We start from the raw sequence: 16,644 nt of genomic DNA on the forward strand, positions 1-16,644 counted from the left end.
GAGCACTAATAGCTCAAGGAAACACTCATGAAGCTGCTGTTATATTGTTGTTTCTTGCATCGTTACTTTCACACATTATCATCAACATCCATCTTGGCTGACACGATCACAAGTGGACAGCTCCAAGTACAGGTGTGAATGCATCCAAGACACATTGGGGACACATTTGAGATCAGATCACTCAAATCACATTCAGAAATGGTCACACAACAAAAGTGTGTTTTTGCTAACAAAACGTACTTATACAAAAATCTTTATACAATTGAATTTATTGGATATGATTCCTAATAAAATCTCCCCAGTTTTTTGAACCAAAAAAAAAAAAAAAAAAAAAAAAAAAAGCACAAGGAGCTGCTTGTGCAAAGTCATTTTTGATTGAGTTATGTTTGTGAATATTTTCTGTGGCAGTTTTCAGGGCTGCATTTTGTAAACAATGTCTGAACAATCAATTCACAGCTGGCTGCACATAGAGCACCAGTGTGGCTCTAAAACTAAAAGGAGTAAATCAACTTTTTACCGAGTTGATGCACATTTTGAAAATATATTTATAGTCACTAATTTGAATATAAAAAACATATTAAAGAGAAAAACTGACATTGCCATCTGCTACTTTTCACTGACACAAAACAAACCAACATAGTTTGCCATGCACAGTCTAGGAAACATAAGGTAATACTGACCGTCTGACATTTTTCAGCGATTTAGCATGAAATCAGTTTAATCTCTACCTACAACACACACACAAGCACAAGCACACACACACACACACACACACACACAGTTGGCAGTCAGCAGAAAAATTGTGTGTCTCATCAGTTGAAAAACAGTTCCAATGACTATCCACAATTTTTTTTAGTTTAGTATTTCTCAAAGTGACAGGGATGCTGTTTGTGGAAAGACATGCTCTGGTTTAATATTTTAAATGGAATTTTTCAGAAGTGTGACCACCACCACTGGCATTTTATTCATCATCATTACATTTGGGGTGACCGCTGAAGCTTGAAGTGTAACATTTCAGAACACCATGGATAGACATTTGGTAAGAGTTATAATCACAATGAGCTGACCCTTTAGAGTTTCCTACATGTCCATTAGAAACTGGTTTATCATCTAAAGTTTGGTAAAGTTTTGGATATTTCAGAAGAACTTGCAGTTGAGTGACCTGTTCCCAGCTTTGGGGTCAGCCCAGTCTGACAGCTCTGTGTGGGTTTGTGGCCTGCTATTCTGCGCCATCCCAACACCTCAACTAGAGTGAGATTACTCCCTTAGGCAGCAGTGCCTCTGATAATTACAGCGGAAGGTGAGATTTAAGCCTCGACACACATGGGGAGAATGAAATATGCCCCTCCAACCTTGGTTAGATGATACAGTATATAACTTTTAGTATCTTTTTGTACAATAAATTTAACCGATATATGATAAATACTATCCAATTAGCCCTGTCTTGGTAGAATTAATGTTTAAATAAATAAAAAAAAAATGAGGACATGAAAAATGGATATGTGGTCATCATGTTGACCAAGCATCTTTCTTTAGGGGCTCATTTACTGTTTAGTGGTTGTCCTCGTGCAACCAGAGTTATCTTTTCTTATGAACATGAAGTTAATCATGGTCTATTCACTTCCTTTTGTCTTTTTCGTCCCTTTTTTCGTCAAGCCAACTGTTGAAAGTTTCTAGAGCACCAACATTGAGGGACATTCCCGTCAACAAAATATTAGACACTGAGCTTATTGAAAGCACAGCGGGAATGAAAAGCTTTTAGTCATCAACTCCATCAGGGTTTCAGTATTCATTTTCAAAAACACTCTTATAAGCTGAAGGTTGCAATATGGATGTTTCTTTATCTATTGTGTTGAGTTGAACATTGGGACGCAGTTTAATTAATGTAAAAAATAAATAAATAAAAACTTTACTTTTCGTAGTGGTAACAGAGAGAGTGAGACAGTGCAATTATGGTTATCTGCCAGTATGGTTTCTGGTGACAGTGAGTGGCTCCAGACCCTGTGCTCTACAGTTAAACATGTTTTTCAAAAAGTCCTAGAACTCTCAGGTTCACTAAGTAAAATATCTTATTCAACTAAAACATACAAGACACGCCTCATTTTACCAAGATCCCCACAAAAAGTTTGTGTGTGGTTCATAGAGTTGTGCAGATGGACGATGATATTACTGATCGCTTATGTCGGGACAATATTTATCTAGTATCCCCGTTAGTGTAGTTGTATATTACAATTAGTTATATGAAATAAATATTAAATTGCCTTGTATTGTTTTGCATATACAAACACATATATCTGATATGATAATTGTGACAGCTGCATACATTACACACTCATAGTCTGACCAGCTGACTCTTAAAAAAAAAAAAAAAAAAAAAAAAAATCAAAGCAAATTAAACAATCAACTGAAGCAAAGGTGATAGATTAGTATACTGGCAAAACACAGCTGTTCGTGGTGTTCTCCCTCCTATAACCTACACACACACACCCAAGTGCGTTGCGGTCATTTAGTGTTTATGATGGCTTCATAGTGTTTCATGTTTCATTTATAGTTGGTCTATCTTTTGCATGTACTAGCAGTGGTTTTCTATTGTTTTTCATTTCTTTGTAGATGTTTTGTGCCTTTTTGGTCATTTTGTGTCTCTCTGAAGATGTTTTACATCAGGCTTATCTTGCATGTCCCTGAATGACATGATTCATATCTAATCCATACCTGTCAATGCACTATTTGTATAGTAGTAATTTTTATTATTTTAAAAATGTTTGGAAACTTGTATTTTTGGATATTTCTTGAATAATTATATAATAATATCACAAATTAACCACAAAAAAATGTCACGGAAAGTACTATTGCTTTAATTCAAATGTGAAACACTTGTCCTTTAATCATGTATGTGTTTGGGATTAAACTCTAAGCCTTTATCACCTATCAACAATCTCTCGTCTCAGAGAGGAAAGCTTGTCTTAGATGAATTGTCTAGATGGAAGTGCACAGACGCCTGAAGTGAGGATTTAGAAGCTGGAAAGTGAAGGATTAGAAACTAGGATTGACGTGATTGGCAGAAAAATCACATGCTGCTGGTGACGCATCATCCACCTGCTGCAAATAAATGCAGCAAATGGGAAAAAAAAACAAAAGAGGAAAGAAGAACATGTGTCCTCTAAATATCACAGAATATGAAACACGCAGCAAGACAATCAAAACCGCTAACATAATCAACTCTCGATGATTAGTGAGGATTACAGTTGCATTGCAGAAAATCCTAAAGGGAAATTGTTGGTCCTAAAATTCAGCATGACTCTGGATGATCACTCAAATGGAGTCAAACTGATACTTTGTTAAGTTTTAAGCTAAATCCTATAATTGTACTGTACGCGTGAGAGCCAGCACAATCTCATATAAAGCTCCCCAGTGTTCCCAGTGTCTTCAAATTCCATTTAAACTTCTGTTCGCAAAAGCACAAGCCTAAACATTTTGTGCCCATCTATGTCTGACTTGTAACTTTTTACTTTTTCAAAGCGCTTTAGCTTCTACTTCCTTAATTGTTGTAACGCTACCATGACCAATCAAAGATCAATTAATCAGAAATGATTTAATAACTTGTTCATTGTTTACATTTCTTTGAGTTAGAAACAAACTTTCTCTTGTTTTGATTTCCTAATGTAATAATTTGTCCAAACATTTTATTTAATTGAATAGTGGAATATATTTGAAGGCATAACCTCAGACTCTTCCATCATTAATTGCAGCTTTAAAAATTGTATGAAATCAGTTTGATGTAACAGAACATCTTCTGTTCTGTTATATTTGTTCTCTTCTTTGACAAAATGGTGCTTCGAGGCAGACATTTTTATTCATCATAGTAAACAACTATTGAAGTGCGACAAAATATCTTTCTTTAAATAGACCTAATACTACTTCTTTGCCATTAATAGGAGATAATTAAAGTCATCACTTGCGACTTGTTACACTGAATATCAAGCTATATCCCTTGTTAAAAAAAAAAAAAGATGTAGCCCTTGTGCGTGTGTGTATCTATCTATCTACACACACACACATATATATATATATATATATATATACATACACATACATATATGGACCAAATCCCTTGTTAAAATGGTTGGATTAAGCCTTAGATCTGGGAGGCTGCTGGCTGCGACAGCCCTGCCAACCTGTGGTGATGCTGTGCATCAGTGCCAGAACCACTAGGCACACTGACAGGTAGTTTGTACACTGGCTACCCACCTATGCCAACAAAAATTGAGTCATTTCACTGCAGTGAGTCTCTGCGAGCAGGTTCATGTTGGATTGTGTTGCTAACATCTGTGCAGCCATAGTGACAGTGTGGCTCCCCCTTGGATCGACAACAGCACAAGGTAGCAATAGTGTACTGCAGCAAGAATACATTCATTCTCTCACTTCAACAGCTGAATATGCCACACAGAAAAGGTCACAGTCCTGCTTAAAAGCAAATGTTTTAAATGGAAGACTAGCCCACACTCCTAAATTATGTCTATTATGATTCAGTGTTTTTGGACAACAAACTGCTTTTTCTCTGTGTATTGAATATATAATTTAGCCTAAGTCAAACAAGTCATCTGGATCCACAACAGCATTCCTACATACATTTCATTTCTTTAAAATGGGGCCTTGTTTACCTTCAACTTTACTGCCACTAAAAATACTAAAATAGGAATAAGTAGGTCAGTTAGTTCAAACTTACTTTATAGATCCACATCCACATCCACACAATGACAACAAGCTCTTCCCCCTACAATGGGAATCTTTCCATTTTCAAGCCACAGAAACAGAAATCTGCATTCACTCAAATCTATAAATGATGACAAACATACACACATGCAGAGAAATGCACAAAACACCAGCTTGTCATCTTCATGTCTGCAGTTATCCGTCAACCACAGAAAACAGCAAAGGCACCCACCCAAGGAAAAAAACTGTATAAATATGTGATGTCTGCTTTAGAGCCAGGCTTGCAGTCGGTGAGAAACTGTGTGCACCAGTTCAGTTCATGTCTGCAGCTGCTGGCGATAAATCCTGATATAATGTCCTATTATCCATCTGAACTGATCACCGTGAAGCCTGGCTGCTTGTGTCTGACACTCAGCCGTTTATCAGTTATCAAACAGCGGATCGCTGAGCTCTGCCGGCTGGAGCAGGCTGCCTTACCTCCCGGCAGGTGTTTGTCCTTGTCCTGTCCTGCTGGGACAGGGATCACGGTGTCAAACTGCAGGCCGCCGAGCGTAGCTCCGGCACGGTCCGGTGTCATCTGATCACCGGCGTGTTTTCCTTCAGGAAGCTGAAACGGGCGCTGCTAACAATGCTAGTTAGCATCTTTATCCTGTTTTTAATGGAGCGTTGTTTTAACAAAAAATATATTAAACAAATAAAATAAAATCTCTACGTTCATCGACTGCTCCGTGCTATTTTTGATTAACGCCTTCTTTACCCTTACTACGTATTTTACACACTTTAAATCAAATCTAAATAAATCACTAAAGCTAGTTTTGTTTTTCCGCTCTCTGAAAGACGCCTTTGCCCGTCCGCCATTTTGAAAACAGCTATGGAAACTCACTTCTGTTACACACCAAACTTCAACCAAAGTCCTTCACAAAACTTCATACAATTTAAAAATTCAAGAGTGAAACTTGCTCGCACAACCCCTGTTCTTGTGAGTCTAGATAATGACAAGGAAATGCTGAAAACATTTTTAGGTTGGTATTTCCAAACTAGAAACTGTTGAGTGAGGTCAAACATTTAGAGAAATCTGAAGACAAAATATTGAACAGCATCCGTTTCAAGTTTATTGTTTATCCAAAGATAAACACAATGCTCCCTATTCTCCTATGTTATAAATTCAACATTATATTCCTTTAAACGTTGAAGTTCCTCTGACACCTGACATTACTGCACTCAGATGAATCGGGAACAGATTTACCCAAAATCACAGTCAATAATGTTGGTTTGGAAAGAACTGAGAAGCAAGCTGAAAATGTCTGTTTAAAAACCTCTCAGTGGCTTAATTGGATGTATTTAAAAATATATTTATAAGCTCATACCAGAGAGAATAATGTAAGGGGAAGGAGGACAAAAACTGCACAATCATCAAAAGCAGAAAACTCCCACATTCGAATGACTCGAAGGGGCAGTGTATGTATGCATTCAGGCCCGTTCCTTTGCTGTGTAAAATGTAGAAATACATCAGCTTAGATGGCCTTGAGAGGGGCAGCATTCAGTGAAATATTACAGAAACAAATTTTGCATGAATTGTGCAAAGCTCTCTGCTGTAATGTCCTTGAAGGCACATATAATGGATTTAGCGTAGAACATAATTTCCACATCCTGCAGTGCTACATCTTTGCAGTATTGAATATAATACCTTCTCATTTCTAAATAAAATCAGCATCAATAACAATGCCCATGCCTCCTCTCAGTATGGACTCCCAAGAAGCATGACACAGGAAAGATGCCACAACAATTTCAACACATGCAGTATTATTCAGAAAGACTCTGAAGTGTGACAGGATGTGCTAATACCCCAAGGGGTCATGTGGTAAATTTTTCAGAGAGCACCAGTTGCCCCTCAGTACACCACATAAACTCAAATGACTGCCTTGACAGCACTCCTCTGAGCAAAGTTTTGAATAATAAAATTGGAAACAGAATGTTTGCTATCAAAACGATGCACCAAGCAACTTGACACTTGAAGTGTTGTGCTGCCACTGAGGAAACATTTGAAGAGTTTCAGACATCCATCATCTACTCGCATACCATGACAAAAATAATTATTTACGCCATTCACGGGCCCTCTGCATTGATGTCTGGGTGAACGTGGTTTCCTTCAAGCTTTACACGTGACTATGAAGCTCTGCTGGGATTTTGCCACTCGAATGACAACATCATGTATTCTCAGTCATGTGAGGAAAGTGAAAGCCCACCAGTGCAGATGAATGACCCGCTCTCACCTGTGATTGACCTGTCAATAACAGGTCTAGACATCAAGTACATCAGGTCCTGTTACATACATATTTTCTCCTTTTTTTCACTGAGGAGACATACCCATGCTTTTTTTATATTAAGTTATGCTTGGTATGAAATTGCTAACTCCAAACCAGAAGTGCACACAGATACAGCTGACTCCCAACGAGGCTACAGTCTCAGTAATATCAGAGCTGTGCTGCAATATGCCAAAATACTGCAGAAAAGCTACTGTCAAAACACCACATCTTTATGAACTAGCTGTGTGTTTGTGAGCACAAAGGAAGCACAGTCCGCTAGGAATGCAACATTATCCATGCTCTTTGTAGATTCATTAAATCCCAACCTCAATCGAGCTTAAATATTAACAAAGATACACCATTCTCTGTGCAATATAGAAAGTTGTAAATATTAAATATTCCTCAAGTATATCCAAACAGCTCTATGAGGTGAGCAGCAAATAAATAAAGTACGCTACTAAATTTGCTCATAGCATTGAGAGTGAGGGCTAATCACCACAAGACACAACATGAGGCACTCGGCCTCTCAGAGGAACACAATATACTGTATATCCCTTAAATTCAACAAAATGCAGCCCAGTCTCTCCCATAGAGCTATAAAATGTAAACACCTATTACTCCAACACGTGAATCTTTGGATTGGAACCACTCTGACCCTGAAATGTGCTGTAATGTATACTCCAGAGTACTGCAGGACAGTTTCTGACATTAATCATAAGTCACAATAGTGGTCTGTGTCAGTGCATGAATTATTTTGGATTTTTTTTTCCTCACTGACTGAGTTGGAGATAATATATGGTTGAGCAACAAAACATCTCCCATGGGAGTATGGGAGTACAGTAATACAGAGTTACATCAGTAGATAGACTGCAAATGATAATGTAATATTGCATTTTCACAGAAAAGTTTACCTTTCGAGCAAACTCTTAAAAATTAAAATAGGATTGCAAAAACAGCCCAAATTCATGACTCTGTGCTTGAAAATATGATGTTACCTTACTGAGATCACACGCTGACTAAACCTCTTGCAACGTGACTCCTTCTACATGATTAGCAGCACTAGGAGCATGAAACTAATCTCTCACTGCAGGAGAGCCCACCGGGTAAGGAGGTGTGAGGAATCTGTGACTCTGCTGGAACCACAACATAAGTGGTAAAGGGAGAGGAATTAATCACTTCAAAGAAGACCAAAATATGTTCTACACCTGCAGTGGTCACATATTCAAATTTCAGATCACGTTCACCTCAGGGATTTACCAACGGTTTATTGAGTATTAAGAGGATTCTTGGAGGTAAAATGATGATAGGAGAGAAAGGAAATCCTCTCCTGAACTAAGACTACCAAACAAAAGAAAAATATACTCTTCATTAAATAATTATCAGTCTCTTATCAGCAACAAGCATTCTTTTTTACAATTAAAAGACTGTCTTTTTTCTGTCTAATCTGTTTTTCTCAGACAATTTCTCTAAATGTCATGTAATTTATTTTGATAGAATTCATGTGTATTCAGTAAGGTCTTTTAAACGAATGTTTATTCTTGTTTGTTCTTTGTTCCATTCTTTATATAGTTATAAATTATGTACTGTAAGCAGAAATAACATGACAAGGTTGTATCATTCAGCACATTAGATAAATTAACTTCAAAAGAAATTTCCCTTGTATCACTGCAGAAACAAACACAAGAGTGATCTCAACTAAAAGAAAAAAAACAAGAAATGCACATCAAAGAAAAGAAACGATCAACAGAAATGTGTGCTGTAATATGTCAATCTTTTTACATGCTGATATATATTTTCACAAAGACTGGGCTTGATATCTAGGATTTGAACCAAAAAACTGTCACACATGAGAAAATAGGAAGCATTTGCTGAAGCTGAACAACAAGCAGTGGATAAGATTTGATAGCAGGAAATCTCAGGTACTGGTAAAGTGATACTATTGATCTACAATCCCATTAACACCTTCCAAGTGTGTGTGTCAAATGACATTCTGCCGTTGAGCAATAAACACTTGCTTATTGGTCTTTTAAACAAGCATGACTGTGATCCTTAAGATGAGCGAGATTTTTTTATTGTGACTACGGGGACAAAAAGATTTTATCGTGCATTTGTGAGCAAATACAGCTCTAACTGGAATAGAATACTGAAAAGTCAAAGAAGTAACAAATAAACCTTCCAGTAATTCTTTAACTATTTCGAAGTCAGAAAAAGAAGTCTTTACACCCCTTGACAAATGCAGTCATTGACAGCCAAGGAGTTTCTGACAATGCACCAGAACACAGGACGCAGACAAAAATCACACCACCGTTGGAGAGTGGGAGAATTGTTGCAGGATTATGCACCTGGCACTGCCACGTGAATGTGATTCATAAGAAAAAAAAATTCTGTCAAGTGTTTATTCTGTCAGGGTACCACCAGAAGGTGGTTAATATTCAAGTCTTTGGGCATGTGCAACATTCATGTAATGAATTTTCACTCTCTCTGCAATTCAGGCAGGCCTTTGCATATAGCTGAGGGACCCCTCATCCAATGATGGGTGACAAGCAAAGATAACAAAAAAAAAAAAATCCTCCCTGTAATAACTGCTGAAATGTTGCGAACCAGCACTATTGTGGATTAGTCTTGCAGGAGCTATGTAACAGTATGTAAGGTTGATGCTAAAAATAGAGAAAAACAGCCATCTCCTATTCACACAATTTCCAGCATGCTCACTTTCTTACCCCCATCCCCTTCCCTCCCTCTATCTCCCCTTGACTTCCCTTTTCACACATGCAAAATCGCAGACATGCAGCACAAGCTTCAAACAGCATAGATAACTTGGGGAGAGTAAGCCTGACTATAATTCACCACCGCCCATGCTATGATAATGTCATTTTTCATAAAAAAGAATGTGGCAATTTGGTTTTATGAATCCAGCACCCTTACCTATGCTATGCCTGATAAGTAGGAGTTGGAGGGGAGTTACTGTAAAAGAGCACAGCAGATTTATATAAAGTTGTTTTAAAGTTTACTTTGAATCGGGGGAAAGCAACAGAGAAGGAATACAATAACACCCCTCAGGCATGTGTAAAATAAATGTGCAACAAAGGCTACTACATATTCAGCATGAGTAGAGTTTCAGTATGCATCCTAGGCCAAGGGCGAAAAGCTCAAAGCAAGCGTGATGTTTTTCTAAACATTTAGCCTGTGTTGTTTTTGATATCAAATTTACGCTAGTGTTACACTACCTGTTGCATTCTCCACACTGCATGGATGAGAAGCTCAGGGATTAATATTTCAGTCGGCCTAATCTGGAAACCTGTACAGTTTAAACCATTCTCATTACAAGTTAGCCCGACAACAAACAAAAGTAAGTTTCTGCTGTGAAATATGTAGTTGAAAGAGATGCAGTACTTCCAATGTGGAGGGAATCCCCTGCTTTTTGAGAGTGTTACAACAAAAAATTTTTTTGATACACAGGAAAATAAAATCAGACAAGGAACAGCTCAACGTCTTTAAAAACAAATCCAAGTACTAAGGAAAAAAATAGATATTTCTATAACAGAGCAGATACAAGTATAAACAGTATATACAGTCACCTCAGTGTGCTGACAACCTGTGAGAAATCAAAACTCACTCCGTTCCAGATTAGGTCAGCTATGTCCAAAGGGCATCATTTTCAGTTTTAGGCTGTATGTGACACCCTGTAACACACCACCTCAGGCAAATTTTGTCCTGCTGTGAGATTTCAGGGGGAAAAAATTGAGTCACATTGCCTCAAAGCTTGAGCAAACACCTCTCACATGAATATACATACAGAAGCAGAGTGTGAATGGGAGATCTGGGGTGTCTAGCGCAATAACAATGATGATTCAAGATTCCCATAAAGAGCATAACCATAACTATGAGGAAACATCATCTATATTTCATTGCTAATCAACTCAGCTGGCCTCAGTCAGGATGAAATCTACTAAAATTAGAATTAATTTTGTTGATACAGCAGCTGGTGCTAAATTACTTGTTAGACTGAAGACAATTAGTGAATAAGATCAATATGTATATGTGTTTAGTAAAAAAAAAAAAAAAGTGAGGTGACATCAGTCTGAAAAAACATCCACATAATAAAAGGTATTTATTGAACGTCATTGTCATATATTAACATTAAGATATTGATGTGTTAAACTGTATCACATTGCAAATGATGCAACATTGATGGGGAGCTCATGTTGCAGAATGTCTTCAGTAATATTTGTACAAAATATAAAAGCTGTCTTTCTCTCAAAATATTTAGTAGCTACAAAATACATTAATGTGCCTAATGATGATAACTTACTGAGAGAAAATAATGATGAATTGCACTAGAGGCTGCTCTGAGAGGAAGGAGCTGGGTGAAAAATATTTTTTCCTCCTGGTTGTCATTGAAAGTGGGACACCCATTTTCAACTGTTGGCTCAGTAAATGCCTTGTTGCAGGATTTAAATTTGGGTTTTATTCTTTTTCATAACACGCTAATATAATTACAGTTTATGATGACTCTCTATATCAATATTCTTCTAACACTGCATGCAATCAAGTTAGACTCAATCAGAATCAATCAGGAAGGCAAGTAAAACTTTGTCATTTTGATGTCATGCAGACTCTGTGTGGATGTTAACACTCACTGGCTTGCATGAGCTTCCCCTGACGTCCAAACACCTGAGAGAAGGGGCTTCGGCTGCAGGTGAGCATGTCCTCCATACCTGGGGTCTTCAGGGAAGGGAAAAGTCCTCGGACTTCAGAAAAGAGAAAGTGCACCGAGGGTCAGCCTCCGAAGCCCGGAGAAGGAAGCTGTTGCAACTGGAGCAATCCCCTACTCTTCTCTCAGCTGACTGCTAATTTGCCTTTGAAGCCACCTCACGACCTCTCCTATGCATTTCCCAGGGCAGTCATTTTATATATATGGCTTCTACGCTGACTGCAGATCTGTCCTCTGTCTTGTTGCCTCAGATGCCGTCAGAGTTGCTGCTGCTCCTCAGCTGATGGGAGATCTGTGTTGGGGGGTTGCTCATAGCCTGCTCATTAGTGCTCCAGTAAGGAGCTGCTTCAGACAGAGCACAGCAAACACAGCATGAACAAAGCGAGAGGGAGAGCGAGGGAGAGAGGGAGAGTGGGAGAGTGGGAGAGAGAGGGAGAGAGAGAGGGAGAGAAAGAGGGAGAGAAAGAGGGAGAGAGCAAGAAGAGAAGAAGCCTGCTGCAGAGGGAAGACAGACAATCTCCCCTGACAAAAGTGAGAATGGAGATGAGTGTGTGTGTGTGTGTGTATACCCACTTTTAACAGTATACTATAATATATTATGCTGCTGCTGCTTGCAGTTATGGAGTCTCCTTTTTCTTTTATCTCTCTCTTTTTTTTATCCAATCTGACACATCTGTGGTGATTTGGAGGCATAAATATTATAAAATTGAAGAGAAACAAAACAGAGTAAGAATGAGAACATCAGTCTATCAGGCTGCAAACAAATACACACACCAGCCACTGTATTACGTACACTTGTTTGATTGCTTGTTAACACAAATAGCTAATCAGCCAATCACATGGGCGCAACATAATGTATTTAGGCATGTAGTGGTCAAGACAACTTACTGAAGTCCAAACCGAGCACCAGAAGGGGGAAGGAAGGGGATTTAAGTGACTTTGAACATGACATGGCTGTTGGTGCCAGACAGACTGGTCTTTCAGAAACTGCTGATCCACTGGGATTTTCACACACAACCATGTCTAGGGTTTACAGAGAATGGTCCAAAAAAGAGAAAATATTCAGTGAGCGGCTGTTGTGTGGACAAAAATGGTGTATTGATGTGAGAGGTCAGAGAAGAATGGACAGACTGGTTCAACATGATAGAAAGGCCAGAGTAACTCAAATAACTACTTGTTACAACCAAGGAATGCAGAATATCATCTCTGTTGAACCTTGAAGAAGATGGGCTCCACCGGCAGAAGAGCACACTGGATGCCACTCCTGTCAGATAAGTGTAAGGGTGTGGGGGATATTTTCTTGGTAATATTTGGGCCCCTTAGTACCAATTGAAACACTGCAGCGTACCTGAGTATTGTTGCTGTCCATCCCTTTATGTCTAGTGTATGCATCTTCTAATGGATACTTCCAGCAGGATAATGCACCATGTTACAAAGCGTATATCACCTCAAACTGGTTTCTGGAACATGAGGATGAGTTCACTGCACTCCGATGGCCTCCACCATCACCAGATCTCAATCTAATAGAGCACCTTTGGGATGAGGTGGAACGGGAGGATCGCACCATCGATGCCGACAAATCTGCATGTCAATATGGACCAAAACCTCTGAGGAATGTTTCCAACACCTTGTTGAAAGTATGCCATGAAGAATTAAGGCAGTTTTGAAGGCAAAACTAGCAAGGTGTACCTAATAAAGTGGCCAGTGTTTATTATTATATGGAAGCTTAGAATCATAGAAAAAATAGGACTGGCAGCTCCTCAAAAGCAGGAGCAAAAATAGAACATGGAGACAAAACTGAAAATGAATAATAAAGTAATGTTGTTGGTAAAGATAGAGATATTCACCTCTGCTCTTCGTTTTCTTCCCTTCCTTCTCTTCACTACGAACCTCTGGAAGAGTTTAATGCTGATCCAAACTAAATCTGCTTCAGGATGATTATATTTATATTATATCTTTCTCCTTATTGTTCTACAGGATCATAGTTTTCCAAATATATACGGAGACTGATGCTGCATCTAAGTGTCTCTCACTCACAAACAGAACAGTCAGGTGTATGCAGGTTTTTATGCAGCACCTTGTGCGTGTGCTGACAAAAAATAGCACATTCACCATACCCCCTCAAAGCAATACAGGGTTTCTGAACCGACAACACAACCACGGACATAAAAGTCAGTTCCAAACTAAAGGGGCCAGTGAATCATTAAAAATTGATCTGCATGCTTTATTAATGTCTTCATTAGCATGTCTGTTCTGCTTCCACATGAACAGCATTCAGAAAGGGAAGAAGAGGTAAAAAGGTATCTTATCCACATATGCTGTTGGTAATATTTCTTCTCAATGCTGCTTTAAGAGGGTTAGTTTCCTTTCCAAGGTAGTCTTTGCTTTGAACTCAATCTTACGTAAATTGTTGCTGCCAGCAAATTATCTGTGTTATGAGATGAGAAATTCCAGTGTTCAGAAATTTCAGTTTTGTTTAAGTTCTATTGAGTCTAGCTGTTTTACATTTGACATCCAGTGAAATTTGCTTTTGACTCCACCTAAGCACAGACTCACACAGACTGAAGCTCAGTATAAAGGGATCATTATAACCAAGGTCATAACTTTGAGTTGGACATTGGGAGGGTTGAGATTTCCACCTGTGAAGCAGGTCTGAGGATACTGAGGCCTCTGTCAGATACGCTGCCCCTTTAAACTGTTTGGTGTTCATGTTTGTTTTTTTTTTTAAGTCTGGAAGCTTTGAATATGTGATCAACTGTAATCAATACTGATACTATTACTATTTATGGATCCTTTTCTTTACAGAACTATTTTCAATACTTTTTTGAGGAATAAAAGAAAATGATCAAATTATGAACATATACTTTGTTTATTTAAGAGCTTTTTCATAAAACTTTAAATTAGCTTGTATCCAGAGTTTGGAAATCTTCTGTGGACATCACAACACGGTCCAACTCCTCATCACTCACAGCTGAATACAGGTCTGTCTTTCTGCACACACATTAAAAAAACATTAACAACGAGTAATGTCCAGGTCCTTGTGTGTGTTGTGTCTGAAGCAGTGGTCTATGTGCGAAATAACACCCAACAACTTAGAGAAATCCCTCCGCCCCCTGAGCTAACAAAAGTTCGCTTATGTTACAAGCTAACTGCGCTGTTTGTTACTTTGCTCTACGTTTCTCATCTTCACCACCTGTTTAAAAAATACTTGTTTAGAAACTTTCTTCACCCTTTATTGACTTATTCTCTTTTCTTTTCCTTTCTGATCACTGGACTGATGCTGACTGGACATTTTCCTACTGAACTTCAGACAACAGAAAACAGCCTGGCATAGCAACAGTAACCAAGGGGGGCGGGGCTCAGAGAAGAATCAACGGCCAAACCATTCGTTGGGGAAAACAAATAAGAAGCTTATGTAACTCAAAAATTAAATAGGCTTATTTTGAGAAACCCCCCCACACACACACACACACATCCTGGGCCCAGGACAGCAGACTCTATCGGCGGACCTGGCCCCACCCAGTCACTTCGAGTTTGATGGTTAAAATAAATTCATGAAGCCGTAGAACAGGACCATGAAATAATTAATTAAATAGTGAAATAATTAGATATATATTTTACATTAATGAACTTGTGTATTAAATTCTGTCCCTCCATAAATAAGTCATCAAAACAGCAGGAATCACCCACTGAGGGTGATTCCTGCTTACCATGCTGCTCACGTTAAAACTGGGAAACAGAGATATTAAAATTATATATATTTTTTTGTTTTATTGTAAATATTATATAAATATATGATGGATATCTACTTTATTTATCCTGAGGGAAATTCACTTACATGCATGTCAGACACACAGCTCGTTTTTGTAGAGATTAGATGATAAAAGGTTTACAAACTATATTGAAATGTATGCTGATACTTGTGGCACATGATATATTGTGCTAAAACAGCTGGTTAATGTCCACACAGCTCCACTTTAGGGGATCCAACTCCGGGTCTTCGGTCCTGTCTCGGTTCGGTCTCTCGTTGTCCCATGGCCGCTGCGCCGTGTGACCGGCCTGAGCATTTCTCTTTAAGCAGGTGGGCTTCTGGGTAATGTGTGACGTAGTCAGCACGTAGCCATGTTGTGTTGTGTGTACGTTTGCAGAGAAGTGTGTGAACGGTGTGAGAAGTAACGGCAGCTGTAGATGCTGTAAGCTCTATAGTCAGTGTGATGAAACTCCTCAAAGTCCTGTGTTGTGATGTTGAAGGAAGAAAAGAGCTGAACTAATCCGGTCCATGTGTTCAACTACTCCACCTCTCCTCTGATAGTTACCATGGTTACCAGCGTCAACGAGCCAAGCTAAGGTGAAACACACTTAGCTTTATAGCTAGCTACACTAGCATAAGCGGAGCTGGCTAAAGTGCTGAGCCGTTCTCTAACTCACAAATTCTCAACTCCATTTTTTGCCGTCATCCTGAATCTATGACAAGAAGTGCGATCATAAATAGAGGCAGAGGAGGAACTAGACATGGAGCTGCTCTAGGACAGTCTATTGATCAAGGTGAACAGCAGAGACAGCAACACGAGGTAACACACAGCACAACCAGCAGAGACCGGAGCCCCACATATTTTATATAGGTCCATTTAAAATATGTTTTGTACAGACGAGACTAGACCAGAGGTATTGGAGTTGGAGACCTCTGGACTAGACCGGTTCTTGTAGGGCCTCTTTAACTGGAGGTATTTCTGACCTATAAACGTCTGTAGCAGAATGGCATCGGTATATTGTGTAATGACAATAAAGCTACTTTCCTGTATTTTTTTAGTATATATTTTTACTTAAGTAAATTTTTAAGCAAATACTTTTGTACTTTTACTTGTATTGGAGTAATATTTGATAAGGAGTATCTGTACTTTTACTCGAGGA

This window comes from Echeneis naucrates, chromosome 7, assembly GCF_900963305.1.
Source record: "Echeneis naucrates chromosome 7, fEcheNa1.1, whole genome shotgun sequence".
In the NCBI taxonomy this organism is placed as follows: domain Eukaryota; kingdom Metazoa; phylum Chordata; class Actinopteri; order Carangiformes; family Echeneidae; genus Echeneis; species Echeneis naucrates.